This window comes from Rhynchophorus ferrugineus, unplaced genomic scaffold (assembly GCF_030347505.1).
Source record: "Rhynchophorus ferrugineus isolate W39M unplaced genomic scaffold, kcgeb_rfMv2 rfM5, whole genome shotgun sequence".
Taxonomy (NCBI): domain Eukaryota; kingdom Metazoa; phylum Arthropoda; class Insecta; order Coleoptera; family Curculionidae; genus Rhynchophorus; species Rhynchophorus ferrugineus.
The window spans coordinates 8,830,399-8,857,275 of NW_027472584.1; the positions used below are offsets into that span (position 1 = coordinate 8,830,399).

General features: G+C 28.9%; 2 long non-coding RNA genes across 2 annotated transcripts in view; one reads left to right on the forward strand and one right to left on the reverse strand.

The window, feature by feature from the left end:
- The window catches only part of LOC143197662 (uncharacterized), a 157,975-nt gene that overhangs the window by 10,985 nt on the left and 120,113 nt on the right, over positions 1-26,877 (reverse strand). The window lies entirely within an intron of this gene.
- On the forward strand, positions 11,237-12,009 carry LOC143197332 (uncharacterized). The gene is made up of 2 exons (XR_013005981.1): positions 11,237-11,310; positions 11,593-12,009. It is a non-coding gene; the product is annotated as an uncharacterized LOC143197332 (long non-coding RNA).

Genomic DNA, 26,877 nt, shown 5'->3' on the forward strand with positions numbered 1-26,877 from the left:
CATTTAATTAATCCTCTAGACGTTTATCAAATGTCAAATAAGTTAGTACAATGAACAGTGAACAGTGAAAAGTAAAGAAATTGTCAATCAAATTATAGGAAAAGCACTAAAATTCCACATTGTCGTGTGTCGATGGAATTCCACTTTTTATATACCTAAACGACAAAATGACATAAACAGCACTTTTAGTAGTTGAAAAACATTTGCCAATTTTTTAACTCAAAATGGCTTCTATTCTCACTGATATTAATAAGTATTAGGAATGCCCAAAACATATCGATATTTTTAGCCGATATTTTATTCAATATGTATCGATAGTAAATAAGAATAAAACTATCGATATCAAAAACCTAGGATTTTCGAAGGAGATATCGAACTTTATTTTAGAATTTCCCCCTGCAGGTGAGTGGAGAGGCAAAAAGTTCGATACAGAAGAAGAAGAAAAAGAGGAATGTGAAATTTTTTAGAATATGTTTATTTTATGTGAAGAGTCAAGTGAATTTTACGTGGTTTGGTATCAACATTTTATGTTCGCCGATATTTCGATATATTTTTTAAATATCGAAATCTATATATATCGACACTTAATATATTGATGTTTTTCTCCATGGCCGACATACCTAGTAAGCATTTTTTAAAATCTATTAAGGGAACGGTCATTGCTACAGGTTCTTTAGTTATGCCACCGATAAATGGTTTAAAACCAGTATGCCACAATTTTATCAAAAATATTTCCAGAAAAGAAACAAGAAAAAAATAATGTAATGTTAAACTCTGAACTTAACTAACTCTGAAGAAATACAAATATTTCGTAGTATCTATATAATTAATGTATCGTATCTTATTATAGAAGATCTACAAAGGAACGTGGCAGTGACTTAAGTCTTTGTTCATTCACACTATGGAACGACAAACATTATATAATTAAAAATCCATATGTATAATTTTAATTTATATTATATATAAAACCAATTAAATACCGAAAACTCCATAAGCTTAACAACCATTGACCCAGTTTTCAGTTAAAATCGTTAACAAAATCAGATAAAACCAAACCATAAATGTCCTCACCTGGGAAATGTTATTGACAGAAAGTCCAGGAAGTTGAAAATAGTTGAAAAGTGACAAAAATCAGCGAGTAAAATACAACGAAAGGGTATTTTAAGAAAATCTACCACACAATGAAATGGTAAATCTGATCTAAAAGTCTCCAGGAAATGAAGTAGCCTGGGATTATAAACCTTTTCGCCTTTATGTGTCTATTCAGCTTTACACATGATAACAAAAAAGCTTTAGTAACCGACCAAGAATATAAAAAAATTTCTTAAGCTACATTTCATCATGAATTGCTAAGACATATAAAGAGATCTGAATATTATCTTGATTTATATTATAGTTTAACAAAGAAAATAAACTAGCAAAAGTAAAAGTGATTTTTAACATGGAATTTTATACAAATAAACAATTAATAAATTAAAATATAAAAATTTGCTTGCCAATTATGTATCAAAATATTCTACAAACTACATCTGCTAAAATTACACGCAAATGTTCAACGTCAAACAAATGGAAAATTATTTCTGTGTCGTTTGTCGTATTCACCAGGCATAGATCCCACCGACTATCACTTGTTAGAATATGTATCACTGATTAGCATTGAAAGCTCTTGTGGTATATTATGACGTCCTTTTTTGAAAATTTAAATACTTTTAAATAAAAATGACAGCGTACAAAATTCTTTATATTGAAGGATTGAATTTAGGAATAAATTAAAATTCATACATGGTTTTTAGACTTTATTAGAAAACAAATACTTGAATATTTAAAAAACATTTGTGGTTCATATAGGGTATTGAGTTGTTTATAACCGAACAGGCCTCGTATGCATTTTATGAAATAGTATGAGAATCGTTTTTATGACTGAAACATCGTAATTTTTTAGTCATTTCCTCAAAGCCATTTGGTGCTATATTGTGTTACTATCGTCTATGATATGTAACCTGACACTCAAGGCATTAATTGTGTAATAATATCATGTGTTATTTCCTGAGCTTTAATAATATTGCGACCAATGTAGACCGAAGCGCAATCTTAAAGACGTTTTTAGTGTTCGTTCATGGTTTGTTCGTTTCCATACCTGAAACAGGCTTCATCCCTTTGAGATGGAAACACCGAAAACTAATTAAGGAGGGTATTCAGGATAGTTCACAGAATCCCTTTCTCTTCCCGGTTATGGAGAAATCGATTTTCTCACCGTTATATGACAACGCTAAAAACCTTTTTCACTTGTTTAGCCTTTCGCAATCGATATGTTTTAATGCCCTAATGATACAAAATGTATTGTGTATGCGTTGATAATCGATGACATTTATTAATATATTTAGAAAGTCTAAATGAGGTGGATAACATATAGATTTGTGAATGTTGTAGTATAAATGATACCACTAATTTTATGGGTTAGAAGGGCTAACAGGTCAATTGAAAAGTCCTCGGCGTACCATAGTAAAACACATTTTTTTGGCAAAATTAGTTTTGTTTTATTTAACATAATTCCTTTCAAGGGCGATATACTGATTATAACGACCCTCCAACTTTTCGATTCCATTTTTGTAGTACGATTTGTTCTTTGCTTCAAAATAGGCCTCAGTTTCGCCACCTCTTCATTTGACGAAAATTTCTTCCCAGCGGGCATTCTTTTGAGATGTGAAAACAGGAAATAGTCGCTAGGGGACAGATCTGGAGAAAACGGTGGATGAGAAAGCAATTTGAAGCCCAATTCATTGATTTTTGACACGGTGTATTGTCTTGGTGAAGCAGCACTTTCGGTGATTTCGTCCATCAAACGGTCCAATAACGCTATGTAATAGTCGCTGTTAACGGTCCTTCCTTTTTCAAGGTAGTCAATGAAAATTATTCCATGCGTATCCTAAAATACAGATGCCATAATCTTGCCAGCCGGCTGTTGCGTTTTCCCACGCTTTGGAGCGGGTTCATCGTGTGCAATCCACTTCGATGACTGTCGATTGGACTTCGGAGTGAAATGATGGAGCCATGTTACATACATTGTCACATATGGACGCAAAAACTCTGGTTTATTACACTTGATCGTGTTCAAACACTGCTCCGAATCATCAACTCGTCGTTGTCTTTGGTCAAAAGTGAGCTCGCGCGGCACCCACTTTGTATAGAGCTTTCTCATACCCAAGTATTCCTGAATGATATGATGTACACGTTCACTTGATATCTTTAGAGTATCTGCTGGTTCAGTTAGTTCACTTTACGATCATTCAAAAGGATTTTGTGGATTTTTTTAATGTTTTTGTCGGTAACAACCTCTTTTAGGCGTCCACTGCGTTCACCGTCTTCGGTGCTCATTTCACCACGTCTAAACTTAGCATACCAATCTTTGATGGTTGATTTTCCTGGGGCAGTGTCCGGAAACTCGGCATCAAGCCAAGTTTTTGTTTCAAATCTATTTTTCCCTTCAAAAAGTAATATTTTATCAACTCGCGAAATTTCTTTTTATCCATTTTTTTCAGAATAACAAAAGTTAAGCAAAAGTAATATTTTATGAAAACGCGAAATTCCTTTTAATCCATTTTTTCACAATAACAAAAGCTGCTTCACTCAAAATGCTATAATTCACAAACTAATGATCCGACAGCTGTCAAATTTATACATGCATCTTTTGAGGGTTAGGCCTAACTATGGATTTAATTCTATATCCACCTATGTGTCAGTCTGGAGACTTTTCAATTGACCTGTTATTTAGAAACTATCGAATGTAAATAATAAAATAGTAGCTTGATGCAATAATGACAAGTTCCATATAGGATGAGTGAAAGTCCGACAAGGTGCGACCACCCAAATCCAGCCAGTAACTAGGCTGGATAAGACCGGACATATCCTAGAATGATCATCAGGTGGTAGAACGGTGGTTAGTGGCCGCTTTAAGCAATAGTAAATGTGTAGCTTTCTTCCATTCCTACTAAATGATTCTTAATTTAGTCCATGTCGTATTTTAGACTTGGGTTTTCGCTGATATCTGAAGTGTTAACATTTCGCAATCTTCACAGAATACATTTTCAGAGCGTGTCCTTCGGCATTTCATTGTTATTGGAATATTCTACTTAAATATATTTTATAGTTTTCCATTAAACAGAAAAAAAATTATTTGTGAAATCAAAAATTTATTTAGTTCTTAGGAGCCTTGGAGTTTTGTGCCTCCTTCTCACACCAAGAACTCTTCAAGATTCCTCAAGAATTGGTTGAATATTTACATTCAGCATTTAATATTTAAATATATATTAATATAAATTACTTGTTTTTCTTTAGGTTAACTTATAAAGTACATGTTTATTTTAACACATGTACACAAGTACACAATGTAACACGCAAATATAGGTATGTGTGAAATAAAAGAAGATGACAGATAAAACTCATGAACGGTAAATAGCAATACGAAAACAAAGAGAAATAAGAATTGAATGCTAAGTAGCCTTCTAACTGTGTACTTCCTTAACTTTATAGCAGAATAACTTCTGTGTGTGCAATAACCCTAACATAATTTCATATTGATTTAAATTTAAGTTATTAAAATGCTATTTGGAAAAAAATGTTTTAAACTTAAATTTTACATATTATCCATAAAACCTTGCTGTGATTCCATCACAAAAACATATGTGCTTAGTAGATTTAGCGTCATTTATATATCCGGAACTTTCTCAGATTCTTAATAGTGATTTATCATTATATCATTATTGGAATATTATCGAATAGTTAATAATTAATATGTTGTTACTAATGATGTGCTTATATAAATTAACCCACTGTTACCTCCTTTGAGAAGTAGTAGGTAACATAGGTAATTTGCTCATTTGTTCTTTATACCACAGAAGGATTGATATTAAGGAGGATTGATCGGATTCAGATTGACCAAACATATAAGTACTTTGGCTATGGCTATAGAATGGACTCAGAATGATTCCTAGACAAATTACAAATATTTTACTATATGAACTGAAGAATCAATGTTTCAACATCACATTGATCAAAACTGTAATGCTAGATCGAGATCCAGACACCTACAGGATCATACAGCCTTAAAATCCTATCAGACATTTAATTGAATGTTAAAAGTAAGGCAGCTTTTCATTTGTTGATAAACTAATCTGACTCTGAATTAAGATATCCAGAACATCTTAATTTAAACTAATCAGTATGCAATTAAAACATGTCTTGCATGATAATGCTATGTTAAGCATATTTAAATCACTATATATTACACAGTTTCAGCGTCAATGATCAATAATTTTAATTGAAGATCATTGAACTTTAAACATATAAAGCCTATTTATTTACACACTGAAGACATTCAATCTGTCAGCATCCTTAAATTATATAGATTACAGCACAAGTATATTTTAATTGAAAAATAGAAATGTTTCATTGATAAATATAAGTAAATACTAAATATGGCATAAATGAAGGAGCAATTTTTCATTCACACAAAAATGAATAAAAATCACAGATATTTTTTAGGTAATAAATATTTAATATTAGGTTTTCTTGTTCTATTTTAAAGTATCATTTTTAAATTATTGTTGCTGAACTTGGGCCTACAGGCTGACCTGTAACATATTACGGAATTAACCATTGGTTTAACTATGATATTCACCCTTTACGTCTCAACGACGTGAAAATAACAGCACACAAAATGAATATTTATATATTTGATATGTTTGATCCCATACCTGGACCGAGATCCATCCTTTTGTATCCACCGTCTCACAAGATAATTAAAAAAGGTATTGGGATAACTTTTAGGGTCCCTTAAACCATTCCCACTTATATAGACGATTAAAGTGCAAAAACCCTCTTCATTAACATCATAACCGTTAAAAGAGTTCTCATAATGATCGGTACAATAATCTGTTGAATAAAAATCAGAAAACTATTAATAACGACTAATGATTAATTTTTCTGCTTTTCAAGGACATTTCTGTTAGAGATACATATAATGTAACATTTAACACAGTTTTCAATAACTTTAACAAAACAAACTATAAAGAAGAAGAAATTGTTTTCATTTAACTCATTATTTGACAATAAGATTATCTTTTATCAGAAATGAAAGCAATCTTTTCATGTGACAGACAATTAAAATATTTTATATTTAATGAGAATGTTTGAACACATTCCTTGAATAACAGACATCCCTAATCTATACTTTCTCTGGGGATGTTGTCAGTATAAAAAATGTTAATGCAAAATTAAAGTTTTTTGTTTGCTGGCTTGCATACCTGGACCACGGTCGATCCTATTGTACTCTCTGCCCTACCAACTAATTAAAAAAGGTATTACTGAGAAAGTAGTGGAATTTTTTTAAGGTCCCCATTTTAGCCAAAGACTCTGTTACAGTTATATCAGCTTCACTGATAATTCTCACCGTTACGTAATAGTGGGAAAATAAAATAACGTATTTTATAAATATGGAAAATTTTCAAAATCTACAATCTCTCGTGCTTTGCTAAATAGTATTTCCATCTGTATAAAATTACTTAATTGTTAACATATCTTACACATCTTAAATAATATCAAGATTTGGCATTAATATGAACTAAATAAATATACTATGTATATTACTCTTAACCTATTTAAAATTAACTCAGTAATTCAAATCTGTCATTCATTAATCGAATCTGAATGAAATTCTAATCTCATTAATTCTAAAGAAAAATTTATATTTACTTTAACATTAAATGTCAATGAAATAAACATTGGCTGGAGTCGTTTAAGGTAAACATATTGTCAACTATATTAAATGTGCTTAAATTAAATAAATGAATAAACATCTTGCTCCATAATATCGAAAGAAGTCAAAGAATATAGATAAGTTTTTTCCATAATATGGAAAATTGTTTTATTGTTGTGACCGACGGGAATAAAAATTTGCCTTGTCACTAAACACAAATTTTCGAGAAAAATTGGCGTCAACAGCGAGAAAGGGAGTACCCAATCTACAAACGCTGCTGGTGGTCGACCGGTTTTAGTTCTTGAGTCAATTGGATGTTGTAAGCGTAGAGACCTTTCATCATTATGCCATGTAATGTGACGATGTAAGGAGTCAGCCGACGAGCTGATGTTAATTGAGCGCTGAGAACATTTACTTACTTAACTGCTGCTGTTATATTTTGATCAAAATGAATATGCTGTAGCAAAACCAAACACCGTACAAACAAGTCTTATAGCAATTGTAATCAGAGCCAAGTCTTCTATAAAATATGGCTGATCGCAAAATACTGAAAATAGTTAACATTAAAGTCTTGATGCTAAATTAAAGTTGAGATATGATTGGTTTTACATATTTTTAACATCTGCTTCATTGATCACTCAATCGTTACAATTTGATTGATAATTCGATTCTACAAAACTACGAAAATAAATTGTTTTAAAAACATCTTAAAACTTCTCGAATGAGGTTGTGCAAAATACCAATGTGGACAAGACATACTTGCTTATCGTGAGCTCTGTATCAAAATTTGATTGAAAGATTGACAAAAAGATTTGTATATATTTAAAATCCCTAATTAACCTATTAATTTTTATTTATTTATTTGATTCTATTCATTTTACAACAGTAAAAATTATTAAAAACCGTTTCAAAAGTAATAAAACTTGACATTAATCACTGAACTGAGATATGTATGTATGAGCTGTTTAAAACATATCTTAAAAAGCATCATAAAATTGAAAAAAAGCTGACTGTACAATGTTTGTTTATATTTCACATTTGTTTCATAGCGTTTCGACTAGTGCTTTAGCTCCCAAATGTCTTTCTAGAAGCCGTCCTTTGTAAGAGTGTTTACTGTACTTGTCATAGTTGAAGTTAGCAGAACGCCCCTTCAAGTAGTTTTTAATTTTTGACTAACAGACAAAGCCAACAGGTATTAAATATGCTGAATATAATAGGGGGTCGAGTATATATCGGGAAAAGTTAAAATCAATTGTCAATTTAGGGGGTGGACCTATCCTATAGATCCTTATCCTTCATGTTTGGTAAAATTTGTATTTTTGTTAAAACATTATTTTGTCGTCACAACATTTTGTGGTACTATATTTTCAAGATATTTACGACAGCCCTACCAAAATTATATAAAATATATTCACGCCTTTGGTTTATATAAAGAAACGGTCACGAACTGTAAACTTAGAATAATTGTTAATTTATGATTTGTTATCTTATCAAAATAAGTTTTTACATGCAATTTTTATTTTTATCTTATTAGATGTTTGACTTACATACATACATACAAATACAAATTTTAGAAAACATATTTTCTATAGAAAGACAGATGATACCGCATCTAATGACAAAGTTATTTATGACAGAAATCGATTTACTAGATTAATGCGCGTGTCAAGGTCATACAAATAAGGTGAGATCGAACCTTCCCATGCAGAAATATGATTTGCTTTGCTTACTTGTACAGTAAATAATCCCTTATGGTTAAGTTATTCGTTCAGTTTGTTCAGATGGTGGTTATACCAAAACCGCTATCTGACTAGTTTCTAGAAATTCCTATATATTTCAACATTTTGCTAAGTTAGTCGCTTTGGTCAAGGCCACTAGACGTTGGTAAGCTTAATGGCGAACCCTGGCTTGAAGCCCATGTCAAAGAGAGTCCTGCCCAAACAAACTAGTCAATATTGTTTAATAATTCATTTTTTGGTGAATGTTGACAAAATAATATTTGGTATTATGTACAAATATATAAATGTTTAGAGGAAAGTATCTAAAAAAAATTAAATCACTGTGAACCTGTTCAAAAGATGAAGCTTAAGTTACTTCAGTATAATATATAAATTGATTTTTAAAAAGTTACATTTTATAAAGTTAATACATTTTTAAATAAAAAAGGATTTATTAAAGTTTTTTCTTGTCTTGTATATTACCCCCTTCCATTCACATAACTAATTAGGATATATATTATAAAGGAAGTTCACAGAATCATTTTTAAAAACCCAACAAAATTTTATCCCATAGGTACATTGGACGAACAAATTGCGAAAATGAATGCTCATCAGTCTTCTCACCCTTTGAGGTACACAAACGATTTTAAAGCTCCATTAAAGCACAAAAGGATTTGCATATTTAAGCTTCGATACAAATTGGCTGTTTATAGTTCTCTATTGTATAGAGTACTGTTAGATCCCACATTGAAAATAATTTGCAGTAATTTTGAAAGTACTTTCTTTTGTTTTTGTATGTCCCGTTATTACAATATTTTTTTGTATTGGCAATTTTTATTTATTAGTATTGTTTAATAATTAAAATTTTGTCTCAAATTATAATTAAATTATGTCAAATTATACTTAGTTATACATAATAAATTTGTAAGTAATAATAATTCAATGAATTTCTAAATAAATCAAATTGATTTTAAAAAAATCTAACTAAATCTATGGATTAATTGTTTGCCTAATTCAAACGGTTTTATTACTTATGGAAATTCCAAGGAGTTTATAGCAGAACGGTAACCAAACTGTCAAATATAACAATGAATGCTGTCAATGATATTGTATAAAGCCATGACAGTAACATTAGTTAGGTAGACTACTATATAGTAAACTTGAACAAGTACTTGTTAATCAGTAATGATTAGTACTAGAAAAGATGCCATATACAGGATGTATATATCAATATTCTAATCGTTTTTTAAGTTGATATATTTACCTAATTTTCGATATGACCATATCACTATTTATTTTTAAAGACCATCAAAATAAATATTTATTATTTTATCATAGTTACCATATAATTTATTTTAAAACACGACAATGGGTGGTTCTTTTATTTTTATTTTCTGTAGATTTACATTGGTCTCGGAAGTACATTTATTTTTTTCACCTGTCAAACCTTCTCAAGCCTTTTCATATTCTTCCGGTTAGTACCATTATCTAGTTTAAGAATCAACAACATATAAAACTTAGCCACCATTCCAGTGGCCACGACACAGGAAACTGCGGTACCATACACTTGAACAATAAGAAATTGAATACTTAAGGTATGAAATAATATCGAATATAATTATACTATAATAAGAATATTTTTGTACCCATATTACCTAAGAATATATATAGATATTAAAGTATATATAGAACTGACAAAATATTTTCAATTGTTAAATAATATAAACCATTAACACAGACCCAATAAAAGAACTTGAGACGTGAATGAATGGTAAGGATATGAATGGATTTTGTACCACAAATATTTTTGATGTGCGGGACCACTGTGGCAGAAAACGTATAGAACCGAAGCTGTTATGTGAAACTGCCGATAAATATGTCTAATCTAAGATCGGGAGGGCTTTTCTCAGACTGGCATTTTGTTTGTCGGTCGATTTCTTCTTCCGAGCATTCGGTCCTTTTCACGAGGTCTCCTGAAGCCGGAATGAGGTTAAAAGCAAAAGCACTTGTGCATAAAACAGGCATTAATTTCTCAACCTGTTCCCAGAACTCAATAAATACACTAAAACATTCTTGAAAGCGTTTCCTGTACAAGGGGTCTTTAGTTGGACCACATACGTTCAGTTTTAGATCATCATTCTTTTTTTTGCAAACCTGTTCTAGACTATGCACTTGTTTAATGTAATTTTACCGATTACTATATATTAATTAATATTTTACACTTTTAAATTATTTAAATATTTTTAAGTTAAAGTCTCATTGTATAAATAAAGAATTTTTTGCGATAATTTAATCAAATTATTATTCGTATTATTATTAAAATTAACAGATTAAAACTGAATAAACAGTCATTAATATGCCTGTTATAAATTACAGTGAGGTGTTCAGATACACTCAGCGTAATTAATATGTAATCACTTACTAAATTAGAAATTCAAAATAACATACGCATTCCCACGAAGAATCCTTGCTTTGATCACATAACATTTATTTTGAACTTAATTCAAAGACATCACAAGCCTGTTTCTAGAAATGTGGGTGTACATAACTAGAAAAAAAGAAGTTGAAAAAGTACGCACATCGTTGGTTAATAATCTCGTTGAAGAATTAAAAAAAAACACGTTTCTTCTATCATCCCACGTAATTTTTTTCAACAATAGAACAGTATGCATTTATTAACATCCATTTATATATTCTATCCTTTTTAAAACTATGTTGTTCTCATTGAAATTACTACCACTTAAGATAGTAATTGTTTGATGCTGTACAGAGTAACTATAGTCGATATTCATTCATAGAGTAATATTATTAAATATAGTTTAAGCATGGTGTTTCAAGGTATAGTAGTGATATTATTTATTTATAGTACTAATTCTTATTGATTTTAATTTATTTAAAAATTCATTATGATCTGATAGTGAATCTATGATAATAAAACAATTGACATATTGAAAAAATTATGAAAAAAGAAAACCAGCTAAAAAGCCCAATTTATAAGATATAGCTAATATATTAAAATGAATTAATTGAAATTTGTTAAATAAGACATATTATTTTATTCTAGTCTATTTGGAATATTAAAAAATATATATATTTTAAAATATCCTTTTTACCAACTAGGGTTTATATGGACTGGACCTATTGCTTAACGTGGGCTCCGAGCCACGGCCTTCGGCATTAAGCCTACCGCCTGGCGAGTAACCAACTTTCGATATTATTTAAGAAGACATCCGGTCTTACCCAGCCTGGTTACTGGCGTGACTGGGATCATTTTACTTGTCGAATTTTGCACTCTTTCCTAAATAAAATCACAAATGTTAAACAATCACAAACATAACGACCATGCCCCATCAGGATTCGAACCCGCGACTATACGTAGGAGGACCGTACTGACCACCAAGCCGGCTATTTGGAAAATTATTTGTAAAGTTTAAAATAGAAAATGATACATTTTCTAAGAGTACAACGAATACACATTCATTATTGTTAATTTTGTGACTTAGCTTGTTTAAAAAATAAAAAGAATTATTTATGAAATCCACTCGAGTTAATTAACATTTTATTTAATTATAATATTAAATGTAATTACAAAACAAGCCGAGGATTCAAATAAATATTGTATATTTCAACAAAATTCTTCGAATCTATCTCTTTCCGGAATTTAAAATTGTATTCAATTGTCTTTACCTAATTAACATACACCCGAATTTTAAATTAACCTATTTCGAGGAACTAAGGATTGAGTAATTCGATTAGTCGCCCCTTTTGACTGTCTGTCTGTCATTTGTCCCTCGCCTTTTTGTTTTGGATTCCACAAACATACGGATACGACCGTGTATACTACTTCACTATATATTATTAAATAAACACGTATAAATAAATTTTGAACCTTAAATTAATAAGAGAACTAAATTAATATTAATATTAATTAAACAAATAAGAGAAAAAATTACATACAAAAATACATATTAATAAATTATTTACTTTCTATATAAAATCGCATCAAAATGTATATGTAAGAGCAATTAGCCCCATCGTTTCATTAATTAAGCTAAGACGGGATATCACCTATGTACATATGGTCGATGATTTGTTTTATGTTAGCACCTAGTTGATAAAAAGGAGACAAGGTATCCTTGGTGCCATTCATTTATTACTTAATAGGTGGCAGTTTTTGACAACATACCCCCCCCCATATAAGAAAAAATAAATATAGGCAGACCTCACCTCCTGTTAAAAATGTATTACGTAAGAATAAAAAGAAAATAAAATACACATGCATAATTTATTTTAACATTTAATTTTCAAAGAAACAATTTTTAGAACGTTTATTTATACCTACAAAGGAATTAGTAATATTTATTTTTTGGTAATAATTAACGTAGGTTTTATTTTATCATTCATCGTTATATAATATATTGATCAGTCAAAACCCATTCGGAAAGTTAATGCCACTGGAACATTTCTGATAATAGGTGTCGTTTCCAGTTTGCTTGATCTTATGTGAGAACTTGTCAAGACTCCCTGCTACCTATCATCATCTTACGTAATAAATGAATGGCCTGTAAGGGCTATTTAAAGTTATTCAATTATAATAATCCTCAAAAATGAAAGGATTAGTTTACAGACAAGATAACAAGGAATCATGAAACGAAAAATCAAATCAACAGAAAAGTAGAAGACGGATAATCTCTCTGACTAAAACAGTCATGGGTCGCCTGCAAACATTGCAAAATTTACCTAAGTCCGACAGCTAAGACAATTAGCTAAATAAAATCTAGCTAGCTATATCAATGGGGTACATTAATATAAGATTATAAAAAATGCAATTTTAAAATGATAAATGAGTATATATTAAAACATGTGTGAATATTTTTACCAGAATAAAGCTCTAAGGTGGATACTTGATGACAACAGAAGAGTATATAATAGCACGAAGAACAAGGTAATCACGTCAATGTCCATCATAGACATGGAAACATTTAAAATACCGTGATTAGCTTAATATTCTGTATATAAAGTATTAACTGATATTTGTCTGCCAAGAAAACATTTCGTAAACCATTTTATAAATACATCTTATAATTGAAAATTCCGACCGAAAAACAAAGGTACTGATAAATACATTTTGCAACTGTAAACAAAGACATAAAAATCACGCCTGTTGTTTGGCGACAAGTGCAATAAGGTCATAAGATAAAACAGTTTTATTTAATTATATTGCAGTGTTTATGCTATAAAATGTCTTTTTTATCATCTGAAGCCCATTTATATTAATTTTAATTAATAATTAGATACGATATATAGTTAAAAATAAACATTTAAGTCTAAACAAATACAGTGTTGGCTGGTTTTACGTTTTATCTTTGACTGTAAGTTACAGGGTACAGTGTACTACAGAAACATAATTCTCTCCGGATAGTTATGACCGCAAAGTTATGACTGATAATCATTAATAATCTATTTTAAATTGTATGAATGTATAGAAACAAAATAACGGAAAATAAAAAGCATGCTCAATAATCGTAAGAAAGAAAACTTGTCTCTACTATTAACCCACGTATATTCTTTTAACAATAGACTAATATGCATGTATTAACATTCATTTAAATTCTATTCTTTAGTAAGATCACTATGTTCTTCATTGAAAATACTGTCATAAAGATCATAATTAAGTGTTTTTCATGTCCAAAAGCTAACTGTAAAAAGCCACCAAGAGAAATATTTCATTCATAATTTGTTTTCATAGATATTGTTGATAAATGAATTGAAAATTATTCCTTTAATAATTCTTATCAAATACTACAAATACTACGAAAATGTTTAGTACAATAATATCCATTGTCAGAGAAAGAACATCATTTGATAACACCAACTAATTTCGATAAAGCAAATAAAACATTATTATAAAGAATTATGTAATATCCGTAGATGCACATAAAATGACTGAAATATTTCCTATAATAGATTGCATTAAAACAAACAAGTTAGTCATGATCTTACATAATACGGCTATTGTAACTTTTACAAAAAAAACTTAATTAGTGATCATTTGCAAATTCAATATTAAATGTTCTCTATAGATTTCAGATACTAACTTTAGATTTAAGTAAGTATAATAAAGGTCACTCGAAGTTCAATATTTAGAAACAATAAAATAACATAACAAGGCAAATATTTTAATGAACTTGCATAATGAGGAGACAAACTTTTAGAATTATATAATACCACTATCAAGGTTTGCTAGAAAATGACCAGTTGTAACAAAATGTGTGTTGTACACACATCATTCGTTATAATCTTTATTTATTGCCTTATTAATTATTTATATAAAGGCGTAAATTGCGTGGGATTTTGCGATATTTTGGCGTAGAACAATGACGTAAAATTTAAAAAAACATATTCATTCAAGGCGGAAATACAGATTTTATGTTATATAGTTCCTAAACTGAGCCATTAATCAGTGTTTATTGGTAATCAGTTGATTTAAATCCATTAAGTCCTAGAATAAAAAAAAGCTGTAAAATAACTGAAAATATTAAAAAGTTAAAGCATTAACTTTGAATGAGGGCTATTTCTAAACTTTTAATATTAACCAGTGATCGCCCTGTGGTCGAAATACGACCACAATTTATTAACTTAATCATGTTTTCTCATATAATAATTTAAATAATTTAAGGGAGTAATTTAAAAATGATATGTTACTAAAACTTGTTTTTACAGTATTTTCAATATAAGATCAAATATATTTGGTATATAACAACACACATATAATTAATATAATAAATGTCTGTATATTAAAACATATTAAGATATATGCAAACTATTTCAAGAACTAATACTCATAAACATTTCTTAAATAGAATTTAATTAAACAATGACGAACAGTATATTAAAGGAATATTATTACAATCATTAAATTAACTATCGATTTTTCAGTAAATAGTCAAGATAATTGATGCAAAGTTCAAAGAATAAAATGTCATAGTCAAATATCTTATTATATTAATCGTTAAAAGTTTTAATATTAATCAATAATTATATTTAAAATATTCTTTCAAATCTTCTGTTAATAAATTATGATTTCTTCTGTTTGTCATATTTGTTTCATCTGTGCAAATTATCTAATTAGTGTCATTTTCACCCTGCATATTTTAATTACTGCATTTATGTATTCACATAGTTTTGATCCTTGATCTATATTTCTCACCTAACTCGTATATTGCAAAAGCAATAATACACCAGGCTGATTAAATTAATAATTTCTTTACTTAAATTTTTAAATCAAATTGTATTATTCCACTCTTCAATCTCACCTTTGCAGATAGCTCATATTTTTTTTTGCCTTCTATAGCTTTCTTTTATCTACTGTTTTCTACTTTGTACTATGTCCCACATGAGAACTAACTCATCAACAAATTGAAAATCTATTAAGCTATTTTATAATTGTTAATATTCTTTGCAACATTCATTTTAACTATTGATGCACAAATTAATATATTTATTACCTGAAATATTCGGTTATTGCTTTGTTAAGATATGCATTGAATAACCTGAAACCAAACTAAACCTGAAATGAATCACAAGTTAATGCCACTCAAATTTACAGAAAAATCTTAATAACCTTTAGAATTACCTCTAGTATAACGATCGGTCCTCCAGAAAGAACAATTCTTTTTAGCTGTTCTCTGTTCACCAGATATCATATTAATTCAAAAGCTGATTTAGAATTTCTAAATACCTTGTAAACAAAGAGGACAGACGATTCTTGCTATTCTCGAAATTTGTTAATCTATGTTGGGATAAAATGTTCGCATATGTCGGGTTTTTCGTTTACAGCTATATATCTTTCGATAAAAAAGATACATTAATTTGTTATATAAAGAACATGTGCAAAGTAACAAAATGATAAAATAAAAAAAATAATAAAGGAACATATGATTTGAAAATCAACAACCTTAAAACTAAAGAGCCTAAAAACATGTTACATCAATGTTTACAAGACTTTTTTGTATTAAATTCTAAAATGCGTTAAAATTTAGAAACATGAAACAAAATATTTATGTATATGTCATTTTTAAACTCTGTCGAAGAGACTATATCAAATTTCTAGGCGCCACATTCAACAAAAGAGAGATTTCAGCGTATTAGTACACATATTTACGTTTTTTTTGTATGTCCGTAATGGCAGAAAATATAAATTAAAGAAGAAATTAAATTAAAGATAATATGCATTTTAATACCGTTTGAAAACCATAGGCACAGAAAACATTTCAAAAATGTTTCTGTTATGTACTATTATGTACGTAGGATTCTTAACAATAGGTCAATATGCATTTATTAATGTTAATTTAAATTCCATTCATAATTCTGTAAAATCAACATGCTTTTCAGTAAAAGCCCTACCAATATGATTAATAGTGATTCATTAATATTCAACAATATTAATATATATATCAAATTTGAAATAAAGATATTTTATGAAAATGATAATAATACAATTACATTGAAAAAACAATAGAATGTTTTTATTTTCCCTAAATATAATTTATTGTAAACTGGAGATAAAGAATATCGCATTGCTCAAAGACTTGCGACATGTGCAATAAGATTACCTAAAAATAAAATAATATTTTTAAAAGAACAACGGTTGTCCAATTTTTATTTATTAATGTTTACACATCAATGGAGATTTAAAGATTTGCATTTCAATGATGAAATTTTATTTAACTAAATGTAGCTCAGATTTAGTCACATAGCAAGTTTTGTCAAAATTAAAATGATCAAGACCCTTACAAAGCACATCAACTTTTTCCAAAAATTGCTGTTATAGTATAACAAATATCTTCATATGACTGATATTTCAGTTACTTTCATGCCTTTCATGTAATGAAGCTACTTTAGAATTGATGTTTATGAAATCCTTTGAACCATTTGCTTAGTGACATTTTTCATCTGTATATAACAATATATGACTTTCAAAAATGTCCCAGTGGATTTATTTAACAAAGGACAAAGCTTTTTCATTTTTAATGTTGTAATGTTGTAATATGTTGTAATATGCTACAATGTTCCACTATAAGCGACGAGAGGTTTTGATTAATATAATGTAGAAATAATCAGAAATACTAATATACAGTCAATATTGTCATATATCTTAATTATCAAATTCGTTCATCTCGATATTTAACGTATTATTATGCTTCCTGTGAGTTCTCTTAAAATGTAAAATAATTTTTAAACAATGTAAAACTGATATTAAAAATTGATAAAACAAATCAAAATAAATTCGGTAATCTGAACTAAAAGCCATAATAATTTCATTATATCTGATAGAGTTTTCTAATTAAATGCGAAACGAGCAACTTAACACATAAACATTGAAGCAACTGAATTTCTCAAAAATAAAACTAATAACATAAATAAATAAACCATTTCCAGATTTATGTTTACATGTATTTATGAGCTCACAACCAGAATTCCATTGTAACTGGAAGAGTTTCTTCATTATCTAACTAATTAAATTCTAATAACTAAGTAAACAAAACGAAAAAAATTGTATCTACTAATCCTATATAAAGAATAATGCAGTTTTATAAAATAGCTTTGTCAAAGCAATATGCACATATGTCAAACAAATCTGGGGATGTACTAGTAAGAATAATATCGTAATCTTTTAGAAATTCCAGAATAAAAAGTACTGAGGAATGATATCAAGAGAATGTGGTACATTAGAAAGAATAGCATCTATCGAGATATTCACAAAATAAGCTTCACGAAAAAAAAATTAAAATATTGAAGCGAGTGTATGCAGAACCTAAAACGCTATCCACTGGAACAAGGATAATTTTTTTCTGAATAATTGAAAACAATAATGGAATAATGGAAAGCCTCAAACAATTAAGTCTTTATCTTCATGTATTCACTTTTCAACCTTTATGGCAGGTGCCTTAAAAATCGTTATAAAAATTTAACTAACAATGATCACCATATATGATGGGATACAAAAAGTTTTTCAAGCATAAAAATTCATATAGAATTGATTTTACGTGCGAGGCTTCTAATTGGAATTTGGATTTTAACATTGTCTTTTAATATTTTCTTTGCTGCAGCAATACTCCGTGGTGAATAGCAGAGTTATAACTTCATTCTTCAGATTAATTTATCCAAAACTAATACGAATTTATATTCTTCTTAAGGCATAGCTAATAATTACCCAATGCAAAAGTGTTCAATGAATTATTTCTCAAACATTATGCTCTCCAATCTTGCAAGCCAAACTGATATGAATAGATAAAAGCTGCATATGAAAAACCACTTGTTTTGCTCCTTAACTAGATCTTGCTATTCTCAACAATTGTAGTTTGACCTTTATAAAACAGCTTTCATCATAAAACGTGAAGATTCTTACCAGATACCTGAATTTTTTTAAACCCCATAAAACCCGTTTCTCCAAGACAACACTAATATTTGTTTCTGAAGTCCTGAAAAGAAGATTTCGAAAATAACACGCAATCTTATGTTACATGGTACAATCCTAAAATCCAATATATCTCAAATTTCTAGGCGCCACATATTACAAAAGAAATACCTCAAAAATAGGACTTTTAACTACATCGGTAATATCCGTCTACAGTATAAAGTTTCATGGTAAACACAGGTATTTTTGAATAAAGAAAAGAGCAACAGGATGTTAAAAATGGGCCATATTTCTTAGATTTCGGTCTCCTTTACGATTCAATTAAATTATATCGCTGTAGAAAATCTGCGATGTTTTAATTGCCATTATTAGGTTGTGACATTATATATATGACATTTCTAAAAAAGTACCGCCAAAGCATCCCAACTAATAGCTCGTAGCTTCATCCGTCTATCCATTTCATCCCAAAAAGTTCTAGCACCTAAAATTTAGATTTCATGTCTGTGAATTTATGACATAGCTACGTCAAAATTCTCGTGATTTATGAGCGATGTTGCTTGAGAAAGGTAAACATTAGCGGGCAGTATATCGTTTTTGTGAACAGGAATGAAAACACCCTATATAAACCAAATAGACCATGTTATTATGGTTAGATACATTTTGTTATACTAGATTATATATGCATGTTGTATCTGATACAAGAATTGTTTTTATATTTCTTCACCTGGAACCCATATGAAAACACATTTTAGAAAATTATTTTTTCATTTAACAGGGATTCGTTAAAAACTTAATTTGAGGATAAAATCGCCATTGTAGGATATTTTTTAAAGCGTTCTTTAGTTATGGCATCATCATCATTCATAAAACAACACAAATAGTTTTCACAGCTGTGAATCGTTAGTAAAATTTAAATTAAAAAAATTAGCACCTTAAAAATTGTATATTATTAATTAATATTGAAACATCAATATTAATTTATACATTTTAAAGTTTTGCAATTTCACACCTAATGAAACAATATTATTTTGTGATACTAATATATCTGTAGAATAAAAATACTAAGACCGAGTAAGAATAATACGTTGAATAAAATATATTGTACCAACTTCTGTGAATGAAATTTCAAATTTATGAAAACCTCAAACTTATAGTATACCCTATATCATGTTGCAATAAAGTTAAAAGCACTATTAAGAAATCAGATCGAATGAATGAACATGATAATATCTTAATTGCTTCAAATAATTAAAATATATTCTAGATAATATTTGAAAAAAACTAAATATATTGATAAACGCTTTAACTACGCATCATTATATTGTAAAAATAACTATCAACTAGGACATTTTGCACCATTTATAAACAAAAAGATAACCTTACCAATCCGCAAAGTTCGATAGAGAACATAAAATGAACTCAAAAGTATGAGGTTAAGACATTGGACTATAAAATCCGTTGAAATATCCTTGATTAATCTCTTGCCAACGTGATGTAAGATTTATACTACAAATAAGCTAATCGTTATTGTTTATTTAATTTGTTTTAAAATAAAACTACTTGAATATGGTTTTCGATGATAGTTCTTAGAAATATACCGCCAAATGTAAATGGGTGCGACATGTGCTTGAAAATAACGAAATTTATTTTATTTATTTTGTAGCTACATGTACATATGTAAATTCAGACCAAATTATTATCTATACGTTTTTATTCACTTATTACCATCATTTATTCTAAATAACAAATTCCCCATCAATTTACAATTGTAATTAAATATAAAAAAAACAAATATTTTAATACAATTCTAAATTCAACTTAGGAATAATAGTAATAGTAACTTGCTAGACATTGTTTATAATTTACTAGCGACCCGCCCCGGCTTCGCACGGGTGCAATGCTGATACTAAATTAAATAAAATACAGAAAAAATATGAATGTTATATATAAAAACATAGCGGCCCGCTCCGACTTTGCACGGGCATAAAATATATATGCCTATGTCACTCAATGAAAACATGATTAAAATCGATCCAGTATTTTTGGTTCATTCATTACTGCCCTTGGCCTGCACGCATTAAATTTGGAGTAAAATAATTCCTCTTTCCCTATACTTACTATGAAGATTTCCTGCTATCTTTGGAATATCTAAATTCATACAATTTTTATTACATTACACATTTTTAAACGCAAATTTTAAATTTGTAATATCTCCGAAAATATTTGTTTAATTTACATGCTGTAAGGAACCATATTGATCTATATTAATTGCACACTGTATTTAAGGTACTTAATTCGATAAGGATTAATGCCGTATTGCTTAAAATAGCTTCGTAAATAAGCCATTTTCTCACGTAAAAAGTAAACAATAAAAATGGTTAATGTGGGTTATCCCTAAAAGATAAACATATACCATCGCGGACTTTTTTGTAGACCTTTTTATGGTGTACAATACTGTAGTACATTAATTTGATCTAACTCGTAGGGTTAGGCAGCGTTTTTGCTAATTGCTAAATAAGCCTAAAAAATAGGTTAATTTACGACATCACGTTAGAAACCTCTAAAATTAGCAATGTTGCCTTAGTATATTATGCATGTATTATACATATAAACCTTCCTCTTGAATCACTCTATCTATTGAAAAAAACCGCATCAAAATCCGTTGCGTAGTTTTAAAGATTTAAGCGCACATAGGGATATAGGGACAGAAAAGGCGACTTTGTTTTATACTATGTAGTGATTATGTCATTATTTTGGTTTAATTTTGCTTAATTTCATTAATCCAACTCTTTATACATATTAGACATGCATTAATTAGTACAGATTTGCAAATATTATAAGAGATTAAATATGTCCAATTATTATTACAATAAAAGATATGGTTATATTGCGTTAATAAAATAATTAGCAACCTATACACAATATGATTCAAAACAATTGCAATTTTGACTTTATACATATCTTTAATTTATGTTAATTTTATGCTAATGCCTATTCTAATTATTACATGGAAAAGTGAGCGTGAAGTCGAAAATACATTATTCAAGATCATTCAATAATTTATTGTTCAGTTCTCACCACACACATTTAAAAGGTAGCGTATATTCCTTAGTTAACTAATAGTTCTCAACTGCATAACATTAACCAAAACCATAAGGATATGAAAACAAAAGTAAAGACTCATTAATATGTTCTTGGTTTGATAATAGGATAGAGATAGAGATAATAGGATAAAAACAAGGAAAATAAAAAATATGAAAATATTCTATGTCTGATAAGAAATCGAAGTTGGATAAACTATAATTTTCCAGTGTCTTTTAACTTTTAATGTTTTTATTCCTTCATTGTTCTGAATAATCTAGTGATAATTGTTGTTCGGATATCATTAAAATATAATAATCTAATGTCAAAAATAAGAAAAATACTTCTTCACAACCACTCCAGTACCTAAATAAGTTCTTTGCAAGTACGTATTCATAATTTAAATATTAAAATATAAGTAAAATTGATAATTCAGCAACATTAATAGTAATAGAATAATATTAAGTAAAAAACACATACAAATTCTGTTCAGAGATCAACAATTCTTAATTGCAACTGAACATATCTGATTAAATTAAAAAAAATTTAGAAAAATAGATAAAGCAGGATAATTATCATTGGAGGACCAATGTGGATAGATTTAAATCAAAGTTTTGTCATTGGACTTTTTATATAATTTAAAGAAAACTACTATTAAAAGTCAACAAGTATTACAACACACTTGCTCCATCTATGAAAACGTGCATATATTAAATGCACAACAGCATAAAAAACTGTGAAACATCGTTTTAGATAGCAATTGGTGGATTTAAACTGAATTCTAAAAGATAAATATTTGTTGTTATACTAGTAAAAACAAAAAGAAAACAATTTTGTAACATGATAATGTTCGGCTATATGTTGAAAAATTCATTAGAATCTATATGGTAACGTTTAAATTGGAAATCACACAACCTTACCGTGACACATGCCAGACCTAGTACCTTCCGACCATCACTGCTTGTTCCAAGCGATTTCAGATTATCCGGCTAACCAGAAATTCCATATTAATAAAGTACTAAAAATCGATTTTTTTGGTAAGCTCAAACTTAGTTATCCTGTCAAACTAATTTATTGTTATAGATTTTGACAATAACAATATTATTGCTACTGTGAAATATAGAAACAACAAAGTCTATTTATCTGATAGCAATATCTATAAAATAATCTGAAAGTAGCTACTACAGAATAAAATATCAACAATGCTATTGCAAATATTATTTAATACATATGAAATGTAATATAATTAATAGTTTTGTTACGCCAATGGCTTACTATTTATGGGTGGCCTTAGTTGAATATACGCGATTTTGTACATAAAAAGAGCAATTTTCCCTAAAATTCGCCTTTTAAGTCATTCAGAAACATTGCATTCTCCTTCGGGCATCAGGTTTTCGAGTTCCTTTGTCTTATACCAACAATTTGAGAAAATTGCGGCATTATCTCGAATATAATTTCTTTATTTATTATAATATTTCAATCCCAAAAGGTCGAAATAAACGAAAAAAAAAACTGGATGAGAATTATATGACAGGCAAATATGATGCGATGAGAATAATTGATAAATAAAAAAAACTATATAATACTTGCGGCACAGACATCAGAACTTTTTTGATGTCAACCCTGACGTTTTTGATATCGGTCTAGATACCCTTGTTTCGTCGCTTCTTTAACAAAATAACCAACCCTGTTTGTTAAAATGACAGCTTAGAATCTTGAAAAGTAGTCTTAATATCATGTGTAATATAATATCAACTTACAAGATTTAATATTAATATTTTTTATATCCTTTTCATAACAGATTTCTATAACAATACAATAAAAATATATATAGTCCTGAAGCGTTTGAGTCCTGACAAAATTTCACATATTTAAGCTTATACGCAATTTAACTTCATGTATTTTACATCTATCTCAGCTGCAGTAAGTGTTACATTATTTCAAATTAGCTTAGTTCAATACACTAATTTTTATAATAATAATACAATTTGTAGTTTAAATAAACAAATTTAAATTGAATAAGCAAAGAAAGTTTAAAATGATCAGTTATCAAAGAAAATTCCATGTTAAAAATATATTATAACGATAACAAATCAAAATAGATATTGTTTATGAATATAATATTAAAGTTCATATCATAATATAAGAATTTATGTTGCTTTAATTAAAATCTCAGTTTGCAATTTTAAGTTTATAGTAATTTTATGATAAACTTATGGTAATATTATGGTAATACCATGGGAATCTGAAACAGTATAGAAGATTAGTTGATATCGATTAATTCAAGGACATTCACATTCATCAAATTTATTCCCTGTTATTGATGCTAGTTTATCAAGAATATCCCACGACATCTAATATGTTCAATCAAAATTGTAACATAATGACCTACTTACATTAAATCAATTTAGGAATACTATACTCAATAAAGTTTTTTTTGTCATATTTTAAAATCTCCTTGCCAACTAAAATTTATTTAAATTGGGCCTACTACTTAACGCGGGCTCTGAACCACGGTGTTCAGCATTAAGTCTACGGATTGGCCAGTGGCCAACTTAGAGACCATCGCAGAAGACATCCTGTCTGATCCAGTCTGGGTACTAGCGTGTCTAGGATGGTTGTCCTTTGTCGGGTTTTACACTTTTGTCTAGAGACATTCGGAATTACAATAATAAACATAAAGTTCAGCCCTGTGGGCATAGAACCCGCGGCTATTACAGCAGTACGGGGAGCGTCCTCTGTCCTGAACTACTGCGGTTATCAAGCCGGCCCAACAAACTTTTAATCGATATTTTTCTTGATATATCTAAGTGATCAATCCTCAATTAATCGTTTACTGACTTCATTTTATAATAGACAAGGTGTCCTATACTTATCAATGCTCTGAATAATGCGGGCTTTCAAATCATTTATCATATTTTTATCATGATTCCCAAATAATGTTTCCCATACCTCAGTAATATTTAAAAATTTTATCGATTTTATCATTTTTTACAGAGGACAGCCTACAATAATAAGATTCATCAATTTTTTACATTCAAATAGACTGTGACATATGGCTTTTTACGCCACATTTTTATCATGTACTGTATATGACTGTATGTATCATGTACTGTATGTGACTTTTTGTGGCAAAGTCAATATCGGATGTCCATGTAGATAAATTGATTATTTTGAAGCTATTTACCTCATCTTTCCAAATAATCGTCAACAGTGGGAAAATATTGGATATATAGATTATTAAGTCCAGAAATTTCACTTTTTTTGATATATAACGCTATCCATGAGTAAAAAAATAGCAGAATATGTTTTTTGGTCAAATTTTAAAATATACAAAGGAAGTCTATTATAAAGGAATATTGAAGTTAGTTCTTAATATCACCTGCAAATTTTGAGCCTTTATTGCCGCTATTATTGTATTACTTGCTGATTTATGATACGTATATTCTTACTATAAAGTGTGATGTTTTATTTGCTCGTACACTATGAAGTTTTATTATCCATTTATTCTCTTGCCAATTATTATATGATTTAAGACTGATCTGATGTTACAATTGTCTGAGAACTTTACAGCAAATTTATGCTAACTTACAATCTTGCGTTAATCATGTAATAACGATTTTAAAACTCCATAACGTTTATAAGAATTAACAATATTATTTTATCAATTTCTTTATGAATATTAATTCATTTTTCGCTGAAGTCCAGCTAAGGATCAATGTAATTAGACAAACTTTGCTTAAAGAACGCTTTAAGTTGTATCATAGAAATATACTCTTGATGTAAATGACTAACTAAAGAATCTTTGACCCAACAAAATGGTGGTAAATTAAAATTTTTACTTACATATCAGCAATAAATATTTTAATAGCAAAGCATCATCAAGTTATCCAGATTTGTGGTAAAATATTACAAAAAATCAGCTTTTTTACATGTTCTAAACTAACTACATCCTATAAAATAGTCTGTTCCGTCTAGCAGCCAACAAGGTTTCAGTTTCAACATAAACAATAGACACAGACTAAAAAAAACAATTACTTCCTAATTAATAATATTTAATGCCAGTATTCACCAATCAAAATTAAAATTAGCAGTCCATGGTATATCCAAAATGAGAATATCAGTTGAAATTTGCAATTTTTTTTATAACATCTTTATTAGATACGCTTAGTACAATCTTAATTTACAATTAATTTATTACTACTTTTCCTATGTACTTGGATTAATTCATAAACAGGACGAGTGCGAGAAAATACATCAATATGTACTCCTCAATTATAAAATTATAATAACTTATAGCTGTAATTTACACTAAAGGTATACATTTTATATAAGTTCGTGTGGTTTTGTTCGCTTCAATCTCCTGAGATCCTGCGCGCTGTCCAGAAGTTGTATTGCGTTAGTATGATTTAGTAATCTTCTATCGTGTTTCAAGGCTAAATCTTGGATAACTTCGCAAATTCATTTGATTTCCAGGTCATCGTACAGTTCTTCGTTGGTTACGTAGCGATAGGGATTGGTAATCAATCGAAGAACCTTGTTTTAACAGCGTTGCATAACTAGTTGATTTAAATTTTTAGTGCAACCCCATATTTGCACGCCAAATTGGCTTTATAATTGTATTATAGATCAACCTCTTTGATTTTAGATCAAGTTGGAAATATCTTCCAACTAACCAGTATGGTTGTTTTATTTTGGTTCTAATGTGTTTTGTTTTTGTCTAACGTGATGTCTCCAATTTAATCAACCATCAAGATCGATTCCAAGGTATTTAGCTGATTCTGTTTGAGGAATCGGGCATCTATTGAGTGATATAATAAAGTTTTTATTATTTCGCCGCAATGCAAAATTAACGTGGACAGATTTGGAGCTATTAAGTTGAATTTTCCGATCTTTCGTCCATT